Genomic DNA, 14,102 nt, shown 5'->3' on the forward strand with positions numbered 1-14,102 from the left:
TCTCCAACATTTGTAATTTTCCATTAAAATAAAAAAAATAGCAGCCATTCTAGTGGTTGTAAAATGGTATCTCATTTTGGTTTTGATTTGCATTTCCCTGATGGCTAATGACTTTTTTTTTAAGATTTATTTATTTCTCTCCCCTTCCCCCACCCCCCAACCCATGCCCCAGTTGTCTGTTCTCTGTGTCCATTTGCTGCCTTTTCCTTTTTTTTGTCTGCTTCTGTTGTTGTCAGCGGCACGGGAATCTGTGTTTCTTTTCGTTGCTTCATTTTGCTGCGTCAACTCTCCATGTGTGCAGCACCATTCCTGGGCAGGCTGTACTTTCTTTCGCACTGGGCGGCTCTCCTTACAGGGTGCACTCCTTGTGCATGGGGCTCTCTTATGCGGGGGACACCCCTGTGTGGCACGGCACTCCTTACACGCATCAGCACTGTGCGTGGGCCAGCTCCACATGGGTCAAGGAGGCCCAGGGTTTGAACCGCATACCTCCCATGTGGTAGACGGATGCCCTATCCACTGGGCCAAGTCCGCTTCCCTATGGCTAATGACTTTGTGAGCATCTTTTCATGAGCTTTCTAGCCATTTGGAGAAATGTCTATGCAAGTCTTTTGCCCATTTTTAAAATTGAGCTAATTGTCTTTTTATTGTCAAATTGTAGGATTTCTTTATACATTCTGGATATTAACCCTCATTTCTTTGTTTCTTTATGATGCACTGTCTAATGTCCTTTCCTTTCATTCTGAAGAACTCTCTTTGGCATTGTTTATAGGGCAAGTCTAGTGGTAATGAACTTCCTCAACTTTTATCTGTAATCTCACCCTCATTGTTGAAAGAAAGTCTTGCCAGATATAAAATTCTTGGTTGGCAATTTTCTTTTGGCACTTTAAATATTTTATACCAAGACCTTCATGTCTCCATGGTTTCTGATGATAAATTTATCTTTTTGGAATTCCTATGTACATAATTTGTTGTTTTTTTCCTGTCGCTTTCAGAATTCTCTCCTTGTCCTTGTCATTGGACAACTTGATTAATATGTGTCTGGACATAGTTCTTTTTTAGTTTATCCTGTTTGGAGTTCATTAGATTCCTTGAATGTGCATATTCATGGCTTTCTGTAAATTTCAGAAGTTTTCTGTCATCATTTCTTTGAATATTCCTTCTACCCTTTTCTCTTTCTTCTGGGACTCTCATAATGCATATATTTGTATGCGTGATGGTATCCCAGAGGTCTCTTAGGCTCTGTTCATTCCTTTTTATTGTTTTTTCTTTCTGCTTCTCAGCTGAATCATTTCAGTTGTCTTGTCCTTGAGACCATGGATTCTTTCTTCTGTCACCTCCAATCTTGTGTTGAAACCATCTAGGGAACGTTTCATTTCAGTTATTGTGTTCTTTAATTTAGTAATTCTTTGGAGATAGTCCCATGTTGTTCATTCATTGTTTTCCAAATATCCTGTAGTTCTTTCTTTGTGTTTTCCTTTATCTCTTTGAGCATATTGAGGATCATTATTTTAAAGTCTCTGCTCAGTAAATCCAAAGTCTAGTCCTTTTCATTGATGGTTTCTAGATTTTTATCTTGTTCCTTTGGGTGGGCAGTCATTTCCTCTCTTTTGTTTGTCTTGCAATCTTTTCTTGCACCTTGTACATTTTAATGTTTTGAAGTGTTAATTCTGGGATTTAGTTCCTGAGCTTTCTGTTCCTCAACTTTGAGATGATGGAACTAGTGATATGACAGAGATTTTCATGATTGCCAAGAGCAAATAAAAACAAACCAAGGCAAAAATATCTTTCACTGTCTTTGCAGATTGGCTCTGTTTTGGCTGGTCGTCTCCTTTAGAGCTCCTATCAATATCAGATTCAGGCACATGAGAAGTGCAGGGCCCTCTCTGTCTTATCTGAGTCTGCATGGAGCCAGAGCCATGGAGCCCAGTTCTTTTTCTGGTATTGTGCTTGCTATAAGCCTTAGGAATTCCCTATTTACAGTTTCCATAGTTCCAGTGAATGCCCACTGTACTCCCTTTGAAATAGACCTTCTCCCTCTCCTGGGTGCTCTCTTGAGCAAGTTAATGCAAGTAACTCTTGTCCTAGGCCATTTCAACTTAATCTTTTCACACTCTGTCCCAGCTATCTGCAAGTTGCTTCTCTGCTCTCAGGACAAACTCGGGGTGGGGATGGGGGGTCAGGGAGGGTGAGCCCATGACAAGTTCCCTGGCTCAGTTTCTCAGACTTCCACCCTACAGACACACATACATACTGATAAATACTCTGAAACAGAGCCAGGGAGCCACAATTGAACAGAGCCACAATGGAAGCACAAGGTTGCTCTATCCTGCCTTGTAGAGGGAGTGGGGACGAGGCCAGCAAGAATGCCAAGAGCTTCTTCTATAGTTTCTGAAGCTGACCTTTCTTGATTCAACACTTGCCCCCTTAATACAGCCCTTTAAATGTTTTACATTGTTTTAAGAAATGCTACTGTCCTTAAGATTCCTCTGCCACTTGGGCCAGTGGGGGTTGGAACAATGGCTATTGGCCTCCATTGATCTTAAGAAGCTGATCAAAGGTAGAGATTTGTGATCAGACCACACCCACCCAGAGTTTGGAAGAACAGGTCTTTATGCCCCACCCTAGCAACAGCAACCTGAACCCACAGTCAGAGCTGCAGTCCCCACTGCTGCCAGTCAAGAGGCTGGGGGAAGGGACATGGTAACCCCAGCAGGGAGGGAGAAACTCACTGATATTTATCACAATTTACCAGCCTCTTCCTCCCACTCATTTCCAAATGCTGCAGTGTTCCACTAGACTGAATTTTCAAGTGGTTGCTTTGGATAGCTCCTGCCAGTGCAATAGTTATTTTGGTGATGGGACTGTCTTTTGCAGCTTCCTACTCTGCCATCTTCCCACAGTGCCTCTCCCCTCCATGTGGTATTGGTGGAGATCACTCTCTTTCATTCTGCTGGCAAAAGACCTCGTTTGGAGCATTGACTTAATCACATGTTTGGCACCTTGGCAAGGATGGCTGGAGCCTGGACTTAGGCAGCTCTGAGTGTGTACAAGAGTGTCTACAAATGGCTTCTCCAGCATGTCATTGTTAATGGAGTAAGTCTTTTTACATGGAGGCTCATTCTAATAGTGAATATTCCATTTGACAAGGAAGAAGCTGCATGGTCTTTTAGCCATTTTTAAAACCTTGATACAACCCCAGGTATTGGTTCTTCTGAGGGCTACAGAGACCCACAGGTTCTATGGTCATGGCAGATGAATTTCAGTTCCATGTCAGTTGGCCCTCCTTTGGAGTTTCTGTTCCTGAGTGTGATGGAGTTGGACTCAGATATGATCTTTGTTCACAAGCCTCTCCTATCACTTTTACCGGACCTGTGGTTGGCATTGGGGTTTAGTGTATACTCAGGGAACCTGAATCTCTGGACTGTCCATGTGATAGCCAGGCCCTGAGCCTCAAAAGACTTGCAACTCCTACCCTCTGGTTTATTGGACTTACCCCGGCCAGCTAAGAGGGAGACGAAGGTCAACCACCACACCAGGGAGTCAAGAGTGCCTACAACTGCAAACAGGAGAACTGCATTCATCATCCAAGTGGAATCAAAGCACCCTCTCGATACAGAGATGGAGGGGACATAACCATCCCAGGGTCCACAGAATGGAGGAATAGAGTATGGATTAGAGTGAATTTACTGATATTCTATTCTGGAACTATTCTGATTAGTAATGGAAGGAAATGTAGCATCGAGATGGAGAAAGTGGCCATGGTAGCTGCTGAGGGTGGGGAGTGGGAAGAAGAGATGTGATGTGGGGGCATTTTCAGGACTTGGAGTTGTCCTGGGTGGTACTACAGGGACAGTTACTGGACACTGTATGTCTCCCATGGCCCACTGGGTGGACTGGGGGGAGAGCATAAACTCTAATATGGACCATTGACCATGTGGTGCAGCAGTGCTCAGAGATGTATTCACCAATGCAATGAATGTCACATGATGTTGGAGGAGGTTGTTATGGGAGGAGTGGGGTGAGGGGGGTGCGGGGGTATATGGGACATCATTTTTTTTTAAAGAATTATTTTATTTCTCTCCCCTTCCTACCGCCCCCCCCCCCCCCGCCCCAGTTATCTGTTCTCTGTTTCCATTTGCTGTGTGTTCTTCTTTTTGTCGGCTTCTGTTGTTGTCTGCGGCACGGGAATCTGTGTTTCTTTTTGTTCCGTCATCTTGTTGTGTCTGCTCTCCGTGTGTGCGGTGCCATTCCTGGGCAGGCTGCACTTTCTTTCGTGCTGGGTGGCTCTCCTTATGGGGTGCACTCCTTGCATGTGGGGTTCCCCTACATAGGGGGCACCACTGCATGGCGCGGCACTCCTTGCACGCATCAGCACTGTGCATGAGCCAGCTCCACACGGATCAAGGAGGCCCGAGGTTTGAACTGCAGACCTCCCATGTGGTAGACGGATGCCCTATCCACTGGACCAAGTCTGCTTCTTTCATTTTCTAAAATGTAACAGTAAAAAAAAAGACAAAGAAATTAAAAAAATATATATATATAATGGGGAAAAAAGAAATAAAAAGGAAACCTTGGAAGTCATAGAGTCATGTCTGCTGCACTCTATTGGCTTAAGAGTCATAAGCCTACCCTGATTAAAGAAGATATCTTATAGATTCCCACATCTGAAGAGGAGTGGTGTTAAAAAAATGTTGATGTCCTGATTAAAACCTGCCCCAGGTGGATCAATCCTTTTTTGCGCTTAAGTGCTTCTCAGAGTTTGAAGTCTGAGGGTAGTTCTTCTGGGGCCTTCTTCTGCACTTATTCCTTACTCTGACATTTCATTTGCCTAATGGAAATTCAATTCTCTTGTCCTTCCTTCCATAGCTTGCAGAATTGCCTCAAAATATGTCACATTTGTATAAAACAGTTTTAGAAAGATTTTTCTAGTAGTAATAAATATTTGTCCTACTTCATGTCTTACTAATTTTATGGAAATTTAGAGGCAAAATGTAGTTGGAGGTCTATGTACAAGCTCATATTTTTATATGGAACCTGAAATATAAACGTTTCTAAACTATGTTTAGGGTTAAGGTGATGAATTTGTTGTTTTTTTTTCTTTCTTTTATTTTTTTAAAGACAAATTGAATTTAAAGTACCTGAAGAAGGAAGCGGATGTGGCTTAAGTGATTGGTCTTCTGCCTACCATATGGGAGGACCTAGGTTCAATCCCTGATTAAAAAAAAAAAAAAAAAAAAAAATATATATATATATATATATATATATGCCTGCATGGTGAGCCAGTGCCTGCATGGTAAGCCGAGTGCCTGGTGCCCATGCAGTGAGCCAGTGCCCATGCAAGTGAGTCATGCAGCAAGATGATGACACAAAAAAAGAGAGGCGAAAGGGAGAGTCAAGGCAAGATGCAACAGAAACCAGGAACTGAGGTGGCACAAGTGACAGGGAACTGCTCTCCACACCAGAGGTCCCAGGATCTAATCACAGTGAGTCCTAGAGGAGAAAAATCCGAAGAGAATACAAAAAGAGAAATAGCTACAGAAGATCACACAGTGAATGGACACAGACAGCAGGGCGGGAGGGAAGAGGAGGGGCAGGGAGGCAGAGGGAGGGAAAAAGTTATAAAAAACTAAGGAGCTGAGGGATGTTCACAGGAAGATATCTAACTGCTTTTTAGAATCACGACCGGATTTATTTATTGAAACTCAAGTTTTAATATTGTACTAGGCTCAGCTCGTTTTCTCTGAACATAAAGATACCATTTTCCTTTCTCTAACCTCTTCTTTAATTAAGAAAAATAAATAGGCTTAAGGAGAGGATACACAGTTCCTACCTCAACTAGTTGAATATAAGTGAATCAAAATAGTAGGAATTATAATTATAAGCTATGTGAGAACTCTCAGGGTTTCTAGGAAACTAAAACGTTTATTTGATTTTAAAATTACTTCCTCTAAAGACAGAGGTTGGGAGGCATAGTTATGGGAGGTGGGAGGGAAAGAAAGCAAAAATTATGGAAATTGAGCCTTGTCTACCTTTGATTCTTAATTTTTTTATTCATTCACTTGTTGATTTAATCACGTGTGCATCAGTTCTTTCATCTGACCATCCATTCATTAAAATTTTGAGTTCTTTCATTATCGTTCAGGTGTCTTGGTTGTAAGCAACAGAAACCACCATTGACTAACTTAAACAGAAAATGAATTTATTCATAGAAAACATGAGGCTCATAGAATCAAGAATCAGACACAGGAAACAAGGGATAAAGACATAAATACCATAGCCAGATTAGCTGCCAAATTTTGTCCATGGTCTTCTTATTACTCTGACTGCCAATACTGCTGATAGCACAGCTGCTACTGTGAATAATCTCTGTCTGAGACTTTTGTTTTCTTTCCTCTGTGTAGCAGTTTGATATTATTGATGAATTCCAAAAAGAAATATTGTACTATGTTTGTAATGTGATCTATACCTGGGCATGATTGAGTTATGATTAGGAGGTTGACTAAGGGGTGGGGACTCACAGATAAAAGGCATGGCAAAGAACAGAGTTGAGGGTTTTTGATGTTAGAGTTTTAATGTTGAAGGTTTGATGCTGAAGACTTAAGCTGGTGCCCAAGGAAGTAAGGTCACAGAGGAAAGTGAAGCCAGCCCCTGGAAGAAAGGAACCTTGAACCCAGAGAAAAGCAAGCACCAGAAATGTAGGAACCCAGGAAGCCTGAACCCTTGCAGACGTTGGCAGCCATCTTGCTCCAAATAGACTTTGGTGAGGGAAGTAACTTATGCTTTATGGCCTGGTATCTGTAATCTCCTACCCCAAATAAATATCCTTTATAAAAATCAACCAATTTCTGGTATTTTGCATCAGCACCCCTTTGGCTGACTAATACACTCTGCATTCAGAGTCCTGGGCAAGAGTGTCCAGTTGGCTTAGCCTAGGTCACATGCTCATCCTCTAACTTCCAAGGGGCATAGAACAGTAATTTCTGGTCTTATATTTCTTAATCAGCACTGACTGTCACCAAAACTCATGCACTGTGAGTTTCGCCTAAAGTAAGAAGGGTGTTTGGATGCTAGAGTACTGAAAAAAAAAAAAAGCAAATGTCAACCATGGCCACTCATTTGTCAGATTCTGTACTGATTTCTAGAGATGCAATGGTGAGGAAGAAATGGTCCCTGCTCTAAAGAATTTTGCCTCATGGTAAAGAAAATATGCGAAATTAGAGATTTATATCCTAGCTCAGGATATAACTCCTGGGCCAACCAGAGGGATCACTGGCTATTTTTGTTTGCCAGGGCCGCTATGACAAATACCACATGATGGGTTGGCTTAAACAACAGGAATTTATTGTCTCACAGGTTTAGAGGTTAGAAGTCCAACATCTAGGTATTGACAGGGCTTGCTTTCTCCCAGCATCGGTAGCCTTCCTGCAGTCTTCTGTCACATGGTGATCTCTTTTTCTTTACGCCCATTCCTCTGATTTCTCTTGGCTTCTTACTTCTGTTGACTGACTGCATCCAAATTTCCTTTGCTTATAAGGACCCCAGTCATATGGATAAAGGCCCACCCTGATACAGTATGGCTTCATCTAAACGATTTTAGAATATCTTATCACAAATGAGTACACACCTTAACTAATAATAACATCTTCAAAGGTCCTATTTACAAATAAATTTACAACCACAAGAATGCAGGTGAATACCTGAGCATGTCTTTTGTGGGGGACTTGATTCAGTCCCCAAGACTAGCCTATCCCAGTCTTGGGGAGGTAGGATGGGCAGTAAGAGAAAATTTCCTGGAACCTATAAGTTTATAATTAAAGGATGAATAAAAGCCAATGGTGGGGTGTGAGGGGAGGGTTGAAGATAAGTGTTCCATGCTGACAGAACATCATGAGTGAAGTTTCAGGGGAAGGAGAGAAAGTAACTCATTCAGGTGCCTACAAGATGTTCAGAGAGCATAGTTCATTAGCAGGATGAGAAACACTGTCCTGGAGAGGTACCAGATCATGGATGGCCTTGTCTGCTATACTAGGAAGCTTGTACTTTATCTTTAGGGAGTTGGGGATGGGGTCCTTGAGGAGAAGGGCAAGGGAGTAATCATGTTTGATCTTTGGAAAAATTACTCCCAGCTTTTGTGTGGAGAACAGACTGAAAGGTGCAGAGCTAAAGCAAGGAGACCAAATAGGCGGGTGTTCCAGGGAAAAGGCAGTGGGGATGGAGAGAAATGAACTAGGTACATTACTTATGTTATAAGTTCAAAAAATTTTTTTAGAAGAGCAATAAAGTTTTCTTAGTACAATTGAACTCAACATTAAGGTACTCTGGGGGATATTTCGTTTTTGTTTCATATATTAGTTTTCAAGTTCCCTATTGGGTTAGTTTAATGGAAACATTTGTGTTTCCTTTCACCAATTTCTAGTAGCGTTTCAGTGTGGCAGTTAGTTAAATTTACTAATGTGACTGCTTCTGACCCATGTACAATAGTATCTGGCACTGTTTCAGAGCACAGAATTTCCTATAAGAGAATAATGCACCCTCATCAATTTTAAAAGCTTCAAAAATATTTTCTCTTCCTTGTGTCTCAACTATATTTATAAGCCTACAACACTTAAACAAACACATTCTCTAAATCCTATTTTTTTTAATAAACAATACTAGTAATGATAGAAAGTTGACTCTCCAAACTTGATATTTTATGATGTTAAAATATTGTGTAATCTGCCTTTGGTTCTTGTGTTGCCCAGTTATAACCATCAAATATTTAGAAAGTATTCTAATATAAATTCAGTATTAGAAGATAATCTATAGGAAAGTCCATGGTACACAAATAAAATGCTCAACATTTTTCTTTTGTTAACTGCTAGTTTAAATAGAGAGCACAATTACCAAGTCCTTTGAAGCTTAGTGGACTACATAATAGTAAGTTCTTAAGCCAAATGTCTCCTGAACAATCCCTCTCACCAATAATCCACACTGTTTTTCTAGGCATGAGAAGGACAGAGAAAAAACTTCAAAGAAAAGTCATTTTGAACTGTTGTTTATTTTAAATAGGCAGAAAGATTTGTTGAAATGACATTTCTGTCTCAAATATCACCTCTTCAGTGAGTACCTCCTTAGCATAGGTCTAAATCTTTTCAGTCCCTCTTCAGAGCTCAAGTATTTTCAAGATTTTATCAGAACAATCATGCCCAAAACTTGAGATGGGTCTGGGGTCTTGGGTGCCTGAGATTGTGGGGAGAAGTGTTAGCACAAGAGAAATTCAGAGTAAAACTATGTTGATGAAGACTCAGCTCACTCTTCACTTGCCAGAAATGCTCATAGCTTCTTTGGGTCAAAAGCAATCACTTTCCAAAAGTTCTCCTGTGTCACAAGAGAACCCTAATTATAGACGGAAATGGGTTTTGGAAAACAGCTTACTAGAGTTGTTACACATATTTATTTCACATCAAGTTATATAAATAATATTTTAAAAATTAAAATTTCTAGTTGCTGAGAAGTGGATGTACCTACTTGCAGATAATATTTCTCAGTAAAACACAGCACCTTTACGTTTTTATTATTTATTTTTTCTTATTTCTCCCCAGTTCCTCCTCCCCCACCCCCATGCTCTCTATGTCCATTCACTGTGTGTTCTTCTGTGTCTGCTGTATTCTCATTAGGTGGCTCCAGGAACCCATCTGGGACCTTCTGGAGTGGCAGAGAGGCAATCATTCTCTTGCTCCACCTCAGCTCCCTAGTTTGCTCCATCTCATATTGTCTCTTCTCTGTGTCTTGTATCAGCTCTCTGTGTGGGCTACACCACTCCTGGGTGGTCTGCCGTCCTGCTTGGGGCTGCACTCCTTGCACAGGGGCCACTCCTTGCATGGAGGGCACCCTCGTGTGGGGTGATACTCCTTGCATGTGGCAGCACTCCCTGTGAGCCAGCTCACCACATGGGCCAGGAGGCCCTGAGTATCGAACCCTGGACCTCCTATATGGTAGGCAGAAGCTCTATCTGTTGCGCCATATCTGTCTCCTACCTTTACATTTTTAGACAGTGGTCTTTATTACCACTACAAGTGACACTGGCTGTTCATAGATGTAGATCATTTCAGCAGCCAACACATGACAGGTCCTCAATAAATTTCTTATATCTGAAGCTATATGTCTATGTGAGTGTTAGCACACATTCATGTATTTTCTAGCTCTGTCTTCTGAGAGGGCCTAGATGTAGTAACACTAGGCATACCTAGGACATCAATTTTGATGTCTAAATACCTAGAATACTTGGTCTCTAAAAATTCTCCTATAAAAATAATAAGAGCTTATTAGAGAAATGGGTCAGAGTTGGATCAGAGAAAATACATATAAAATACAAGAAAATAAAGAGGAATCAGGAATATTCTGAAAGTTGCTCCAGAAAGTAAGGAAGTACTTAAAAAATTATGTGAGCATTTGAAAGGGCAGAGGAGACAATTTTAAGGAGCTCCCAATGGCCAAAGTTGGAATAATATGGACAAATAAATAAATAATGGTAGTATTGAGTTGTAACTCATAAAACAAATTAAATGTCCTTTTGTCTGTACCAATATAAATAAAATGGTTGAACAAAGTAAATAAATAAATAAAATTAAAATGGGGGGGGGGAGAGATAGCTCTTTATTACCAAAGAATTCCAATTAATAAATATAGAAAGAATGTGGGAAATAAAAAATCATCGTGATGTAAATGCCACAATAATAACTGTTGCAGGCAAGATCCACCCATTGATACTAAAATTCATGGGCAAAAACGTGATGAGAAACTGGATATTTGCAGCCTCAAAGCATCTCTGCAGAAAATATTTCTTGATTATTAAGAGAAAAATAGCACCTTTGCAGTATATAAACCAGACAGACATCACCCTGACTATGTGATCAAGGTCATTATTCAGTAATATAGACGTATCAATATAATGTATCTCCTACCATGATGCATTGAGGACACAACATCCTTTCTGTAGTGATCTTGTCAAAAATGCATAGCCTCAGTTTAATCATACGACCTCATAGAGTCATAGTAAGGAATATTCTACCAAAGAAATGACCCACACTCCTTAAAATTGCCAAAAACATGAAAGAAAAGGAAAGATGGAGGAACCGTTTTAAACTGAGGAGACTAAGTGAGACATGAAACTAAATGCAATGTGGGATCCTGGACAAGGAAAAAAGACATTAATTTTTAAAAAAAACTGATGACATTTATATAAGATCTTTAGTTTCGTTAAGTGTAAGATGTCAATGTTAATTTTTCTGTTTTCATAATCGTGCTATGATTATGCAAGATGTTAACATTAGAGAAAGGTGCACGGAGGGTATATAAGAACTCTAGTATTTTTGGAGCTTTTCTCTAAATCTAAAATTATTTCCAAATAAAAAATTAGAAAAACTAATTTCTTAATGGTTCAAATGAATTGTTCAAATATCACTTTAGATGTAATTGAACTTTGTTTCATTTACACAAACATTGTATAGATTATTCCTTTTTGTTCCTTAGACTCTTTCCTCTCAAAAACAGACAGCCCTAGTTTTAAATCCCCTTTAAACTATGTCCCATATTAGCACTATGTCCATAGGAAAAGTATTTCACTTTTAAAGTTCTTAGTTTTCTCTTCTGAAAAAAATGGAGTTAAAATATGCCTCAGAGGGTAGACATGAAGGTTAAATGAAGGCAAGTATACAGCATACCTAACAGGACCTGAAATCAAGTAGGCTGTCTATGTTTGTTCCCTTTTCCTTCCCATTTGCATTGACTTAGATATGACATGATCATAGCTTTGCCCAGGTAATAATTTATTATCAGAGGTCTTTATTTCAGGCTCAGCAAACTAGGAGACAAGGTATATTTTAAGATTTAATCAGAATCAGCTTACCTCACCCACTCACATCAGGAAAACCATATTCCTCCCAGTATCCACCAAGTACTTCTGAGTGCTTATATTTTTCCTGGCTATGAGTGTTTTCTTCTTTGAAAATCTCAGTTTTGTTTTACATTTCTGCTCCTTGCAGATTGGGTTATTTGTCCCACTTCTTTTAGCAGCCTCAGAGTCTCTTGAGAAAACCAATGGTTCTCCCACTACTAGCAGAGCAATTTATTTCACTCCAGTCCAATGTATCAAAAGTTAACTTTTGGCCCTCTTTGTTATGTACAAACACTTTTTAAGGTGCCCATGTGCCTTCCACTCTTGCTCTATATACCTGAAGGAGAAGAAATTATTGGGCAAAGAGAACCTAGAATGCCCTGACCTGTCAGTGAATGACATTCAGGGAATGACAGATATTCTTCCAGATTTCTCTTTTAATGACTTTTGTTCCCCCATATCTTCTGTCCCTGAAACCCTTACACACTTAATAAGGACTAATTCTCTGTGCCAGAACTTTTATATGCATTATCTCTTTACTTTTCCAATCCTACCAAGTAGATAATATCTTCATTTTACAAATGTAGAAACAGATACGCATAAAGATTGTTATTTGCCCAAGGTTACTTGACTAATAAATGAGTCAGAAATTGATTTCAAGATGGCTTAACTTTAAAGCCAATTCTCTTGCCTCAAACTGAATTCGTATTGTTATATTTCCTTTCTACTGATTTAATATGTAACTGCTTTATTTCCTTGTCTGTGGAGTAGGTTCGTTCATAAAATTTGGTATTTGGGGGCTTTCTATATGTATAATGAGAAATTGGTCACTTTTCCTGTATCCCTGCATTTGTAGGGCATGCATTCCTGAATGCCCATGTGACATCTCTTAGTCCTTGTTTCAAGCAAATTGCTAACCAGGTCCCAAAATGCTCACTGCATTAGTGAAACCATTGGAGCTTCAGCAGATTTCCCTTAGTTGGTAAAACCAACTCTAAACAAGTCTAATTTTTTCCCTTCCAAAATAAAGGCGTTTAAGTAAGACATTAGCATAAAAATGATATTTTAGAGAAGAGAGTCATAGAAAAATGTGGGGAAAGGGAGAAAGCTGTGGGACAGGTGGCAGGTGCATGTATGCACATAGAAGAATGGGTGGGCAGAGGACACAGGGATAGTTACTGACTCTTTCCAATTCCTAATTTTTGGCTTTTCATGAGGAAAGATAAACTTTGTGTCTTCAATTCTGTTGCCTACTCCTATAGCCTTTGTGTGTGTGTGTGTGTGTGTATTTAAACAAGTTGGGATACCATTTTGCTTCTTTCAACTATACCTAAAAAATAGTTGTAAAAGACAAATTATAAAGTGAAACCTGTGTTTGACATCATCTAGGTCCATAAAATGATTTCACTAGAATTTTCTTTAAATTCAGTCACACAGATATGTGTAAGGATTTTGACAATTCATACTTAAATTCCATTAGAAATGGTTATATAGGAGGAATTGTTGCCAGAGTTTCTAAAACCTGTACTAACGTTAACTTAAAGAGAAAGTTCAGCATTTTTGTGTTGGTTCAGGCATACTAGCCAAAGAGTCTTTCATGTATTACACATTTTTAAAAAGTGGATCCAGGGCATGAAACTGGAAAAAATGTGTGTGTGTATGTGTGTGTGCAGAGAAAGGGGGGAGAGAGAGAAAGAGAGGAAGGGAGGGAAAGAGGGAGGGAAAGAGAGGAACGCACAAAAGAACTGAAACATTTCTGAATAGCAGTTAAGTATAGGTCAATTTGTGTTATGATCAGAGATTGGTAAAAAAGAAATAAAAATGAACTCAGAAGTAGCTCACCTTTCTTCTCTAATTGCAGTATTTCATAGAGAAAGCATAGTCAGTTTGATAAATTGCCTTAGGTGAGACCCATATTCTTTATTTCAACCTAATCTTCATTAATTGAAACAATTATTTTCTCTTGTGACTCAATGTTTCAACATAACATCTCAATATGTAACTAGAAATTTCATTTGCTAATCATTGAGTGAAATTGAGGTATCATAATACAAACCATGTTTTCTAAGGAGTTTTCTAAGTAGCATGCTTTATTGATAAAATAGCTTTTTAAATTTCCAAAATTTCCAGTAGTATTTTCTTTTACTCCAAGTAAATAAACTCTCAAGAATTATTTTGAATCAAATTATTTCTGAATCTGGCCCAAGAAAACTGAGAAAAGACA

This window comes from Dasypus novemcinctus, chromosome 2 (assembly GCF_030445035.2).
Source record: "Dasypus novemcinctus isolate mDasNov1 chromosome 2, mDasNov1.1.hap2, whole genome shotgun sequence".
Classification (NCBI taxonomy): Eukaryota; Metazoa; Chordata; class Mammalia; order Cingulata; family Dasypodidae; genus Dasypus; species Dasypus novemcinctus.